General features: G+C 39.2%; 1 protein-coding gene across 2 annotated transcripts in view; it reads right to left on the reverse strand.

Annotated features, from left to right (window-relative positions):
* LOC133498273 (protein kinase C-binding protein NELL1-like) overlaps positions 1 to 14656 on the reverse strand; it is a 216065-nt gene that overhangs the window by 88810 nt on the left and 112599 nt on the right. The window lies entirely within an intron of this gene.

Consider the following 14656-nt stretch of genomic DNA (forward strand, 5'->3'; position numbering starts at 1 on the left):
GTTCCACCAGTGCTACCAGTGCAAATGTTAGTGTAAAGCCCTGTTGGGATGAAGCGCTTCTTGAAAGGCTAAGAACTGATAAGACCAGGTCCTTGCTCGGATATAAAAGCAGTGCACAGGATATGACTGGTCAGATGGGGGCCTTTGCCTTTGGAGGTGCTGCAATCTGCCCTTCACTGTAATGTGACATTTTCTCTGAATGCCCAATTGATGGTGGATCAAATGCTGTTTCAGGCCAGAGAACTGCACTTTTTCCATCCTGAAAAGGAATGTGTCAGGCAAGTAAAAAGCGAAAACACAATTAGAAAAATGCGGACAAAAATTCCCTGTAATGTTCTCCTTTTGGCAGTGACTGGATTTGAGTTTACAAGTGCTACCAGATGTGTACGATTCACAAGTACTACTACATAAGATGCAATGGATGCTTGATTGCAGTCTAGATTCTGACCAAGACAACACTGATTGAATAATGGGATCAAATCCAACATCATAATGTGCCCAGGAATATGACCAGCCCAAAGAGTGGGTATATATATACATAGACATACATCCATATTTTTCTTAATCCATGAATTTTCAGATGCACGGTTTCATCAAATCCATTCATATCACTCCTGGTAACCCTCTTCTTCATCACCGAGTGAGGGTTGAACACACGTTGCTTTTTACCAAAGTCAGGCAAACGTACCACTACATCATCAGTTGACCTGTTTTGTAAAAATCAAGAAAAAAAAATGACTATTTCATCATTAAAGTCAAATTACAGACAGCTGTTTTCTTGAATGGAAGAAAAAAAAGTGGTTGAATGTTATCCATCCATCCATTTTCTGTACCCCTTATCCTCACTCGGGTCATGGGCGTTGTTGGAGCCTATTCCACCTATCTTCGAGCAAAAGCTGGCATACACCCGAGCTGGTCGCCAGCCAAATTGCAGGTTGCATAATGAATAATCTTTTGTACCCACATTCATCTCTACGGGCAATTTTACCACATGTTTTCGGGATGTAGGAGGAGACCGGTACCTGGAGAAAACTCATGCAGGCACGGGGAGTACATGCAAACGCCACACTGTCAAGGCTGTGATTTGAATCTCGGTCCTCAGAACTGTGAGGCAGATGTACAACCCAGTTGTCCACCCTCTCTCTCTTTGACAAAAAAAAAAAACAAAAAGAAAGAGAAAAAGCATTGCTTTAAACAGGATAGCCTCAACATCCATGAAAATCTACCCAGGATCAGTCAACATAATGTGGATGGATGACTCTATTCCGAGAGACTAGGAGCAGTCTCTTTTCACTGGTTATAATTTATATATATATATAACTATATAGTTAGAACTGGTTAGAATAATTGAGAAATAAAATACCAATCACATTATTAAAAGATACGAGTGTCAATTCAGCATGAAAATATTTCTTTATCTAATACAGGCATACACCTGAATATACACTATTTTAGTATCCTATATCCTGATTGTAATTGCTTTCAGATAAAATTCTCTAAAATTCAACTTCCTGTTGTGTTTGAGTTTAATACAGAAACTGCTGTAATCTAGAACATATATTTCATTCATGTAGTAGCCTTCTAAAATATTGAGAATGATCAAGGTTATCTGTCACTTTTATTTACATTTTACACAAAAAGATGTTGAGCCTCTTTACAAGACAAATATATTTTGATGCTAACATTAAACATAGGTCAAACTAAACCATAAGTAAACACAGGTGTTCATTTTTGGGATATTCGTTCCCAAAATTAATTAGGTTTTAATCCCAAATGAATATATGTTACAGAGCTTTTGCTCAGAAAACACGAGTTGTGGGAAAGAAATGATGTTGCTTAGCAGAAGGTGAGGTTCCAAGGGAAAGCAGTAATCTTTGGAGCCCAGCGAGTTTGCGGCTGTGGTTTAAATGATTCATTTTCTTTGAGAGTCAGCAATCTTACGAAACACCGGATTCAGTTCAACAAGGATCTTGATGATCAATAAAAAACGCCTTTCCTCATTCCTGCATGTTCCTTTCAACCCTCACAGATACAGTCTCACAGGCTTGCAACTGGACATTTTAACAGCTGGCCATTTCCTGTCAGTTACACAGCAGGTAGAAAACAGAAAAAGGCCTGACGATTGTTTCAATATGCTTTGGATCCTATAACTAATCTGTGGAAACTGCTATAAAATTTGCATGTAAGGTAAGATTGTTTTGAAGAATTGTACAGGGGATTACTACTCCCAGGAATTCAAAAGGGACAGTTTCATGTAGAATAATAGAAAAGAGATTAGCCTTTACTGTCAATTCACGTACAATGAAATTGAAAGCAGCTCATTGTACTGCACACATATATCCATTCTATTTTGTACCGCTTAAAACAAAAGGAAAAGAATGATTATAAAATTACTTTAACAATAATAAACTAAGGATATTTCCCCATAAACTCCAATTTTATTACAGCTTCCAATATCACCACCTTCAAAGTCAAGAAATTCATACTTTCATGTATTGTGTATTTTGGCAAGGTGAAACAAACTAAGAACAAATCAGCCTTGTTCCACTTTAGATGACCCTTACATAACTGATGAGACCCTCTATATACACCATGTATTAAAAGTATTTGTTTTTTCTAATGATCAATATTGTTAATTTGATGTGTATACACTGCAGCGGTGACTTTACTAGATAAAGAAAAAGGCGATACTGAGGTCATCCAAAAAAAGTCACATGTCCTAGACAGGGAGTATAAGACTATAAAATACACCTTATGCATTTACTTATTTTTAAGTTCTTTTAACAATAACTGTGCTTTGATCATACATTTTTTTTAATTATTTTACCTCATACCTAAGAGGTTCTTTCTGTTTTTATTCTATTTTATACGTACAAGCACCTTGTGGAGAAGCGCTGATTTCGTTGTATGCACAGTCATATACTTTAATTCTCGGCCTATAGAGCGCACCTGGTTATAAGTCTCACCCAGTACATTTGTAAAGGAAATACCATTTTGTACATACATATGCTGCAGCCGTGTAAAAGCAGCAAGTGCCCACATTGAAACCCACATTCAAACACGAGATATGTACAAAGAAAGACTGTACAGAGAAAGTTAAATGCTAGTGTCACCACGCTAACGGTAACGCTGCCACGCTAATGCCAGTGCCGTGCTAACGCCAGTCCCGTACTAATGGTAATGCTAGCGCCGCACTAACAGAGCCAGACCGGGAAAAGTCACTTTCTCGGCACATACATTCCACCGGTTTCACGCTTACCTTTTCCGCTTGAGTGCCCCCTGGCGGCCGTTAGAAAAAATTCTTAAATTAGCCGGATCATTGCAAAGAAGTCGTTGCTTACAAGCTGTAGATTACGGTAATGGCATTTAAATGCTTCTGATTTTGATTTGATTGATGACAAATAAAAATAACTCCTACATTGATTTAGTTGAAACACAAACTCAATACTCATTTGTGATAGAAAAATACATTTCCCTGACAAAGCTCAATGGAAGGAGATTTAATATAAAAAAGAATTTGGGGAATTAGTTAAACATATAGTACTGCCTTCACTTTGCTAGCAACCTGTAGCCGACTATGGCAATAAAAAGCGGTAACAGATTCTTTAAATACAGCAGCAGTTGGCATGCTTGGGGCCACAGGTTCAGCAAGCTTGGGCCCTTTTAACTTTGAGCATGTGTATTTTAGATGGCAGTGTTCTGCAGATAGTTTGGAGAATTGCAACCCTAGTCTCCTACAGCCCTCGACATGTCAGCGGAACGAAAGCTTTAAACAGCATGGGCAAGTTATTTTAACCCCTTGCTTTTTGATGAATATACAATAGGGTAAATTCCTATAGCTGGGGGATGTTAACTTTTTTTTTTTTTTTAATGTCACACTAGGGAAGACATTTTTCAAAATATGAGGGGAAAAGCCCACCAGAAGAGGGTACAGGCACTTATTTAATACAGTAGTTGTGGAATTATAAATGATGTCTGCAGAAAAGATTCCTTATCCCCAAAAAAGTATCAATAGTAATTTTAGACCTGTTTTCAGATTAAATCATTGATTTTCAGACAGATTTTGGCCTGGCTCCTTTTTGGACTCGTCAGCCTGACGAGTCGAGTACACGGAGCAAGGACATTCCCTTATAGAAATACTACGGATTCTGTGATATTATTTTTGTCTCTGTGGAAAGCCTTGATTTTTTTCAGTTTTTGTTTCTGACAACGAGGAGTGAAAATAGTGATAGTGTAACATTTTAAATGGGATATTTTTTTTTTTTTTCAATCCATCATTGAAACATCTTGAGGAAAGAAGCCAGCCACACTGCGCACGATGTACTGTAAGTGTTTGCAGTTTTATTTCCACATATATAAACAGATTTTGTCGGTTCAATTTTGCATTGATTGCATCACGAATGCCTCCAATACATTTGAAAAGTGTTCTGGTGGATGAAACAGGTGTTTCTGTAGATGCATGCTCGAATAGTGTGGCAGAGGCAGACTTTGATGTGTGATGCTGGCATTACAGCGCCGAGTTTGTACTGTTTTATCAGGCTTGAAAATTTGATTTGAAAAAAAAAAAAAAAGTTTTGTAAAGCAATGTTAAAAGTCAAGTGTCATGAAATGGATGAATTTTATTAATGAAAAAACATCAGCCAATATGGGCCCATGCATCCCCCCCCAACCACAAAACAAGATTTTGACATATAAAGCTTTTTGTAACTCCCGCCATGAAAATCCTCTCGAGGGATTTATTTTCGAGAAGAAGCAGGAAGTGATACAAAGGATAGTGGCGCTCCAAGTGGACTCGTTTGTTTCCATTAGTTTTACTTACAAACACCCCCCTGAAGCAGTATGGCTCTGCTCCGTCATAAGGCTCACCGTCCGGCTGCGATGAGCCGCGATGGCTCATCTCCATCGCGGAAGTGGATCGGACGGGGATGCGGTTTGGCCGTGATCGCATATCATCTGAACATGGCTCAAAACAATAGTGTAATATTGCCCTGAGGGCTTGAAACAATAGTGGAATATTGCCCCGGTAACTTCACTCGTTGTGTGGTGTTGTCCTTTTTGAAAAGAGCTTCCGTGTCAGAAGGGGCGTGTTCGTCTCCCATAGTTAGGCTGTTTTCATTAGCGAACGTCCAGGTGACGTCACTTACAGAGGATGCAGCCAGTATGGTGACCACTTGGCTATTGTAGAATGACACTTCTGCAACTCTGTGCATGGATGATGTGCTCTCCGCTCACATTTATTATTTTGTATGGCCATTGAAGTGAATAATGTTATATGTATTTTTCATTACAATATCTATTTTATAATGTTTATAAGGATGACACTTGGGCTTTAAACACCCATTTTGATTTACTGACATATTACAGGCTTCTTGTGTGGTCATGGGGCTCGGGTAACTGTAGACTTTGGACACGGGTGGGTGTTTAACACAGGCTCTTCTGGCCAAAACCTCAACATTGTTTAATGTCAGAAATGTATCACCAACCAGCACCAAAATTTAGGTGGACATCATCATCACAACCTACACCTCAGAAAATATCTGAACAATTGGGCCAATATATTTATTTTGATTTCAAAGAAATTTCAGCAGTTTCCTCTTCATTGGCGGTCACTTTAGTCCATAAATCCAGAATATTTGGGCCATTCTGATATTTTCAGAGGTGGGTGGGGGCATACAAAGAGATTTCATGGACTGCGTACATTTTTGGTGGTGACTGATTTTCTGATATTCAATGATGAGCTTTTTATGCTTATGTTAAGAGTTTGAGAAAACTCCTAAACCCCCCATCATGTTTATCATTTTAATAATAATAAAGTAGCAATTTTTCTGCATATTAAATTAGCATTTTATCATAATTATGGGCTGGGACAGCTGTTTTGTTCATTTCATAGTGCAAAGGTAAATGATTGCTTGGGTTCATGAGGCTGTGCTTGTATGATTTTAATTTTTAGAAAAACAATAAAATAGATGGTCAATATTAAGCCAGTTTAGTTCAACGTTGGGATTGATGTTTTTTCTCATTTATTTCAGTCTTCAAAGGAACATAAGAGCTGATGAGAGGCACAAAAACAAAAGATACTGAAAATATTTTTCCATACTGGAAAGAAAGTAGAAACAGTCGCATTCCAAGCTTAATGTTGAGTTAAAATGGCACCAAAGGTCAAACTAGATACTTTACATCACAACAAATTAGGACAAAATTCACAAACATTGTCTCACAGTATCACAAACACTAACCTCGTACCACATCGCTGGGTTGGGAAAGGAATCGACCTTTTACAGGCCATTTTGTTCCATTCGTGACTCTTTTTCATGGTGTATCATTCTACTTTGGTTTTCATCGTTGTCGTGTGAAATTACCTTTTGTGTTAAACTGCTGAATTCTGGAGTTGCTGCTGTTTCTTCTTTTCCTTTCGGCTTGTCCCTTTAGGGGTCGCCACAGCGTGTCATGTTTATTCCTCTTTAGCCCATCTCCTGCATCTTCCTCTCTAACCCCAACTGCCATCATGTCTTCCCTCACAACATCCATCAATCTTCTCTTTGGTCTTCCTCTCGCTCTTTTGCCTGGCAGCTACATCCTCAGCACCCTTCTGCCACTATACTCACTCTCTTGCCTCTGGACATGTCCAAATCATCGAAGTCTGCTATCTCGAACCTTGTCTCCAAAACATCCAACTTTGGCTGTCCCTCGAATGACCACATTTCTAATCCTATCCATCCTGCTCAGTCCGGGTGAGAACCTCAACATCTTCATTTCTTCCACCTCCAGTTCTGCTTCCTGTTGTCTCTTCGGTACCACCGTCTCTAATCCGTACATCATGGCTCACCTCACCACTGTTTTATAAATTTTGTCCTTCATTCGAGCAGAGACTTCTGTCACAAAACACACCAGACACCTTCCGCCAGCTGTTCCAACCTGCTTGGACCCGTTTCTTCCCTTCCTTACTACACTCACCATTGGTCTGGATTGTTTAGCCTAAATATTTGAAATGGTCCACCCTTGCTATCTCTTCTCCTTGTAGCCTCACACTTCCCCCTCCACCCCTCTCATTCACACACATATCTGTTTTACTTCGGCTAATCTTCATTCCTCTCCTTTCCAGTGCATGTCTCCATCTTTCTAATTGTTCCTCTGCATGCTCCCTGCTTTCACTGCAGATCACAATATCATCTGTGAACATCATGGTCCAAGGGGATTCCAGTCTAACCTCATCTGTCAGCCTATCCATTACCACAGTAAACAGGAAGGGGCTCAGAGCTGATCCCTGATGCAGTCCCACCTCCACCTTAAATTCCTCTGTCACACCAAAGGCACACCTCACCATTGTTCTGCTGCCATCATACATGTCCTGTACTATTCTTACATATTTCTCCACCACACCAGACTTACTCATGCAATTCCACAGTTCCTCTCTTGGTACTCTGTCATAGACTTTCTCGAGATCAACAAAGACATAATGTAGCTCCTTCTGCCCTTCTGTGTACTTTTCCACTAGCATCCTCAGGGCAAATAATACATCTGTGGCACTCTTTCTAGGCATGAAACCATACTGTTGCTCGCAGACTTACTTCTGTCCCGAGTCTAGCCTCCACTACTCTTTCCCATAACTTCATTGTGTGGCTCATCAACTTTATTCCTCTCTAATTCCCACAGCTCTGAACATCGCCTTTGTTCCTAAAAATTGGGACTAGCACACTTTTCCGGCATTCTTCTGGCATCTTCTCTCCTGCTAGTATTCTATTGAATAAGTTGGTCAAAAAAAAAAAAACAGCCACCTCTCCAAATTTCTTCCATACCTCCACTGGTATGTCACCAGGACCAACTGTCTTTCCATTTTTCATTCTGTTCAATGCCTTTCGAACTTCCCCCTAACTAATCATTGCCACTTCCTGGTCATTCACACTTGCCTCTTCTACTCTTCCTTCGCTCTCATTTTTGTCATTCATCCACTTCTTGAAGTATTCTTTCCATGTATTTAGCACACTACTAGCACCAGTTAACATTTCCATCTCTATCCTTAATCACTCTTACCTGCTGCACATACTTCCCATCTCTGTCCCTGTGTCTGGCCAATCTGTAGAGATCCTTTTCTCCTTTTTTTCCGTGTCCAACCTCGTGTACATGTCATCATATGCCTCTTGTTTAGCCTTTGCCACTTTTACCTTTTCCCTAAGTTGCATCTCAATGTACTCCTTTCGCCTCTCCTCAGTGTACCACTTCTTTGCTAATCTCTTTCCTTGTATAACTTCCTGTATCTAGGGGTTCCACCATCCAAGTCTCCTTCTCCCCTATTCTACCAGAAGACCCACCAAGTACTCTCCTGCCCGTCTCTCTGATCTGATCTTGGCTGAAGTAGTCTAGTCTTCCGGGAGCTTATGCTGTCCATCGAGAGCCTGTCTTACCTCTTTCCGAAAGGCCGCACAACATTCTTCCTTTCTCAACTTCCACCACATAGTTCTCTGCTCTACCTTTGTCTTCTTAATCTTCCTACCCACCACCAGAGTCATCCTACACACCACCATCCTATGCTGTCAAGCTACATTCTCCCCTATCCCTACCACTACCTTACAGTCAGTAACCTCCTTCAGATTACATCGGCTGCACAAAATATAATCCACCTGCATGCTTCTACCTCTGCTCTTGCAGGTCACTCTATATTCCTGCCTCTTCCGGAAATAAGTCTTCACTACAGCCATTTCCATCCTTCTTATAAAGTCCACCACCATCTGTCCCTCAAAGTTCCTTTCCTGGATGCCATACTTACCCATCACTTCTTCATTGCCAGTGTTTCCTTCACCAACAAGTCCATTACAATCACACCAATCACAACTCTCTCTGTCTCTAGTTCCTTCCAAAATTTCTCTTTCAACTCAAGGTCAGGTCTGCTAATTTTCAAATTTCAGCCTCATCACTTGATTTAATGCTATTTTCACCTCCAAGACATTCTTAACCAGCTCTTCCTTGAAAATAATCCCTACTCGATTTCTCTTCCCATCTACTCCATGGTAGAATAATTTAAACCCTGCTCCTAAACTTCTAGCCTTACTACCTTTCCACATGCTCTGTTGGATGCACAATATATCAATCTTTCTCCTTATCATTATGTCAACCAACTCCTGAGGTTTTCCTGTCAACATTCAAAGTCCCTACACTCAGTTGTAGGATCTGTGCATTCCTCTTCTTCTGATGACGACAAATCCGGTATCCTCCTCTTCCTTGTCATCGACCCACAGTAGCTGAATTTCCACTGACACCCTGCAGGCTAGCGGTGCCTGGGGCAGGCATTGTTAACCCGGGCCATGACCGATCCGGTATGGGATTCTTTAGATGAACGCTCATATTTGTTTGGCACAGTTTTTACGCCGGATGTCCATCCTGAAGCAACCCTCTACATTTATCTGGGCTTGGGTCCTTCCTACAGATTGCAGTCTTGTGCCCCCACAGGGATGTATTGGTGAGTTCCGGAGCCTACCCCTCAATATAAGACGGTACATGCTTAAAACAGGAAGTCAAGTTAAAAGTTGTACATATGAAACAATTTATGTGATAAGCCAATAACCGATAACTAACAATGCTATATTTAACTTTTAGAAAGATTAATTACTTAATATTATGACAAGGCCTTTTAGTTCACAGGTTTGATACTAATACTAATTTGATGAAAATGTTTAGCCCATGCTGGCTGTTAAACCCTCAATAAATAAATAAATAAATAAATAAATAAATAATAAATAAATAAATCAAAATCAAAAGAGTCCTTTAGAACCAGAGTCAAAATGAGAAACCATAATCAGTATGGTAGTTGCTCAAGTTCAACTGATGCTCAATGATTTCATTATGCTTATATAATTGGAAATGACTGCCAGTTTCTGTTCTTGAGCATACAATACATTAAATCAACTTGTTAGTGAAATATAGATCCATTAGGATCTTTTACCTTTTCAATTTTTTCAGATTTTCAACAGTTAAATTGAAAAGACGAAGATCAATTAAAGTCAGTCCAAAAACAATGTGCAAACATATCCAGAATAGCTACGAATGTCAAAATGTATGCCAAGATTAAACTTTAAATTTACATGTAGAAGTGTTTCCTTTTATTGTCTGATTATGAAAACATTCCACTTTCTGTTGAACGTTACAGCTCACCTCAACAGCGCAAAAGCAATTAAAACTGAGACAACTAGCATAAAATGATTCTGGCAAGTTTAACTGTCAGTTGTAAAGTACGATATGAATATAGGATAGGCTGGAAGAACGCTTGGGCCATAAACCCTTCCGATGCAGTTCAGCATAAAATCACATCTGCAAGGCAAAGTTCTTGAACATAAGTCTGGCAACAACAATAAATCCTTGAACAATGAACATTTTGGAATCTTGGTTGGCATTCACTTATAAATTTAACTTTAGAGTTTGAATACGCATTCATTCAACCAATGGATTTACTGGATGGCTTTTTAGACAGAAGATACATATGCCTTTATGGATGTGGCCTTGACATGACAACTAAGGAGCAAGTAACAACAGTGGTGTTTTCTCAGTGAGGCAACTTTCTTTAGCAATAACTAAGATCCATCACAAATATCTCTGAGAGCGAGGGACCGATACAGGGAATTTAAAGCAATTTAAAGCAAGTAGTGATGACGAATATCCACATAGTTAGAACACCGTCACCACTATCACCCTGTGGACTATCATCATTAGCCCTTGCAGTCTATGCTGTAGTTTAAAAACGGGTATGCTGAAGAGAAGGCCGAGTTGCGGCTTCCATCTCAGCCCAAAGCTTACAGTGAAAAAGGCAAACCCGTGGCTTAAAGGTTGAACAATTTTCTTTAGGTCATATATAGTCATTGAATTTTACCTATCAGTTTATACATAAAGAAACAATTGTTTATACAATGATGTAAAATCCAGCATTAATTACCAAATGGGGGATTTTGAGCACATGTAGGAAAACTTTCCACTGGGTAACAACAAATAAATAAATAACTGCAACGTCAATGATTTATCTGGCTTTTATCTTAGCGCCACTGGTGTGAACATTACCAGTGACAATAAATGGATGGTGGTCAATGCCCAGTCACGTCCTACTGTTTTTTTTTTTTTTTTTTTTTTTTTTTTTTTTAAGTTGTGTGGAGTAAGATTATCCCCTTGTGAGGATAAGTGGCTTGGAAAATGGATGGATGAGTAAGATTGTGTTAGTTATCAGATTTTAAATTGGACTTTACAATGCTGCGATGACACAGGAAAATACATTTCTCCCCACTAACACATCTTCTATGGAATCTCGGGTAGGAGCAGTTAACTGAAACCATTTCACAGTGTAAATAAAGATGCAAAACAATGAATTAAAACATGGTGGCATATTCAAATAAAATAATAATGCAATCCTGCCCGTTTAGCTTTTTAGGAAAAAAAAAAAATAGTGCATTGTTGCAGACTGGCATTCAGCCTTTCAGGCTGAATTCCAGGAGAAATTTCAGCATTTTATCCCATCGACCATGCAGAGCAAGAAGCCTTCTGGTTTAGGGATTAGCACAGCAATCCCCACAGCTCAAAAATGGTTAGGAAATTGAACGGAAATAAGAAAGGATAAATAACCATGCGAGCAGTGAGGCAAGGGGCCGGGGTGATGCCAAGGACGGTGTTGGAACACATGCAGTCTGTGTTGTGCAGATGGCAGAGATGGATGCCACCCAAAAGTGAGTTTGGGTGGGGGCTTAGAGGAGCAACAGTGTACAAACAACATGCTGTTTGTTGTTCAGGGAAATTCATAACAGCACCTGTAATTTATTACAATGACCTTTTACCAGAGTCCTGTCACTGTGGCTGCAGCAGACTTTTGGCAGCATTTGGTTCCAAACATTGCTCACAGACACTCACACTTTTTGCAGCATTGATAGACCTTGGCCAAAAATACTCCTTGAACTTTGCAGCAGACTTTTTACAATATCTTTGAGCAGTGGCAAACGGATTTATTGTTACTAGTTTAGAAATGTGATATTTCACTGGGCCAGTGTGCCTGTGCATGTTAGCCAGCAAAAGATGAGTAGAATGTCACAGGTGGCCGTGAGACTTTGTGGAATTTTTGAAATAAACTTGGAATGAGCACTTCAAATGCCTTTAAAATCCTCCATAACAGATACATTCGCGGGAAAACGATTGACTAAAACACGTGACCTCTTCTAATGTACACTGCTCTTCTACCCAATAACTCCATTGACGCTATTTACTAGTACATCGTTTTAGGACAAGTGACACCGATCAAAATGACATCGTAATTTTGAAAATATTTTTTTAGATTTTCAGCCTGTACGTGCTTATTGGTGGGGAAATCTGGATGAAAGGAATTTTTCAGCCAATCGGAGGAGGGGTTCCCATGAGTACCATAAGCAACACAGGGCTCAAGGATGCATATTTGTTCAGAAATAAGTAACTTGATAATAGTAAGGGGTATGACAGGATAACCAGTGTTAGGAGTATTACTTTGGAAATGTAGTTACAATTACAAGCTGTCCTCTTAAAAATGTTATTGCACTGTAACTATTTCTACTATTTTCTCAAAGTAGGTTCATTTGATTACATTTTGACTACGCATCTTAATTTTGAATGAATGCATCAACAGGACCTTTGGGTGTTTGCTCTAAAAATGTGGACGAAAGGAATGAAATATGCTGAAATGTAAAAATAAAATGTAAATACATGGTAAAAAAATATCTTTGCTGCATTACATGAGTACAGCATGGGAAAAAAAAACAGCATACTGTACTATGGGGACCTAATGACAAATGTGCACAATTTGGACAACACTGCTTCCACTTTTAGATTTGAAAAGTGTAACTATAAGGCTGGCTTTTAAAAATTCCCTCAAAATTAAAAGATTGCATCACAAGGCACTTTGAGGTCAGATTTTGAAAAATGTGTCATGTTTGATTTGTCACCAGAATTCCACATGATCAGACAGAGCCAATCACAACTGCTGGCTCTAGAAAGAGGAATGATGGGTTTGGGGGAGTTTTTGCAGCTATTTTTCCAACCATCACTAAAGTCCTAACCATGGAAATTTCCAAAAACAAATGTTATCACAATTACATATATTTTGTAGTAAATTTATAGAAATATACTGTCTTTAGGTGCAATTCGTTTGACTCAAATACCGAGTATAACTTCATTCAAGTTACATTGTATTCTAATTTGAAGGACACGATTTTCAAACGACAGTATCACACTCAAAATCCCGTCAAAATCCCATTTTATCTTCCCACAAAACTAATTTTTCCAGAACGCATAATCCAAATTTTTAAGTTCTCGGTGTGCTGTGTTCAACTTGAAGTGGACATTCCAATGAGACTCAGCATTTGAACAGTCATTTTGGCAAAAACATGTCACAATGCAATTGTAAGCATTGATATATATATATTGCAAATTTCTGTTCGTTCATAAGTCTGGCATTGCTTTTTCAGTTGTGTTACATTTGGAGGTGTGTCACCTGTGAAGTGCCAAAAGGACAAAGGGATATAAATAATACAGGGTGTCCTCACTTTGTCCTTTAACCACGATATTACAAATGATGCGGAATATTGTATTTGGCACCTGTTCCAGAGGGCAAACTTATTTTTTTTATTGTTGTTTTTCATTTATTTTACATTCATGGCCTGAAATTGTTTACAAATGGGGAGTGCAAATATTTGGTTTATTGATTTATTATACTTTTATCTTGAGTAAGGTGACCTTGGGAAAAAAAACAAATAAAATATACAACAGGAAAATAAAATCCTTTCTTTCGGGAGATATTACTTTTTAATAAGCATTTCAGCATCACATACTAAGATATTAACTAATGATAGGAACTATACATTTTAATTCAAGGACTATGGGCCTGGAGTTTCTAAATTTGTTTGGTTTTGTGTTTCAATACTCTAAGAAAGTGTGGAGTATGTGGAGTTTGCATGTTCTCCAGTGCCTGCGGGGGTTTTCTCTGGGCACTCTGGATTCCTCCCACATCCCAAAAACATGCAACATTAATTGGACACCCTAAATTGCCCCGAGGTGTGATTGTGAGTCCGACTATTGTTTGTTTCTATGTTCCCTGTAATTGGCTGGCCACATGCTCAGTAAACTCTGCATCCTACCTGTTAACAACTGGGAATAGGCTCTAGCAGTCCCACAACCCTTGTGTGGATAAGCAGCTCAGAAAATGGACAGAGACATTTTTTTTAGTTGACTAACCACAGGATAATATTGTGCTAAGTTACTTCTTGCAGTATTGTAGGTTTATTGAAGATTAAATTGTTTGTAGGTGTGAATGTGGGTGCAAATGGTTGTTTATACGTGCTTTGCAATTGGCTGGCGACCAGTTCGGGGTGTACGCCACCTCTCAACCGAAGGGATAGGCTCCAGCTTTGACACGAGGCTCGTGATAATAAGCACTATGGAAAATGGATGGAATGATGTTGAGTACCGGTATTTCATTTTTTATTTAAACCAATAGCCATCTGCCAGCCATAGAGACTAATTTGATCTGATGTGTATCGAGCTGTGGCATATAGGACACACGTGTAACGTTTTCCCTTGCACGGTGGCTTTACTCTCCATTGCATAACGCCAACCCTCCCTCCCCCGCTTTTTCTACATTGTACCAAATTGAGGAGGAGCATAT

The sequence above is a fragment of the Syngnathoides biaculeatus genome, chromosome 3 (genome assembly GCF_019802595.1).
Source record: "Syngnathoides biaculeatus isolate LvHL_M chromosome 3, ASM1980259v1, whole genome shotgun sequence".
NCBI lineage: Eukaryota > Metazoa > Chordata > Actinopteri > Syngnathiformes > Syngnathidae > Syngnathoides > Syngnathoides biaculeatus.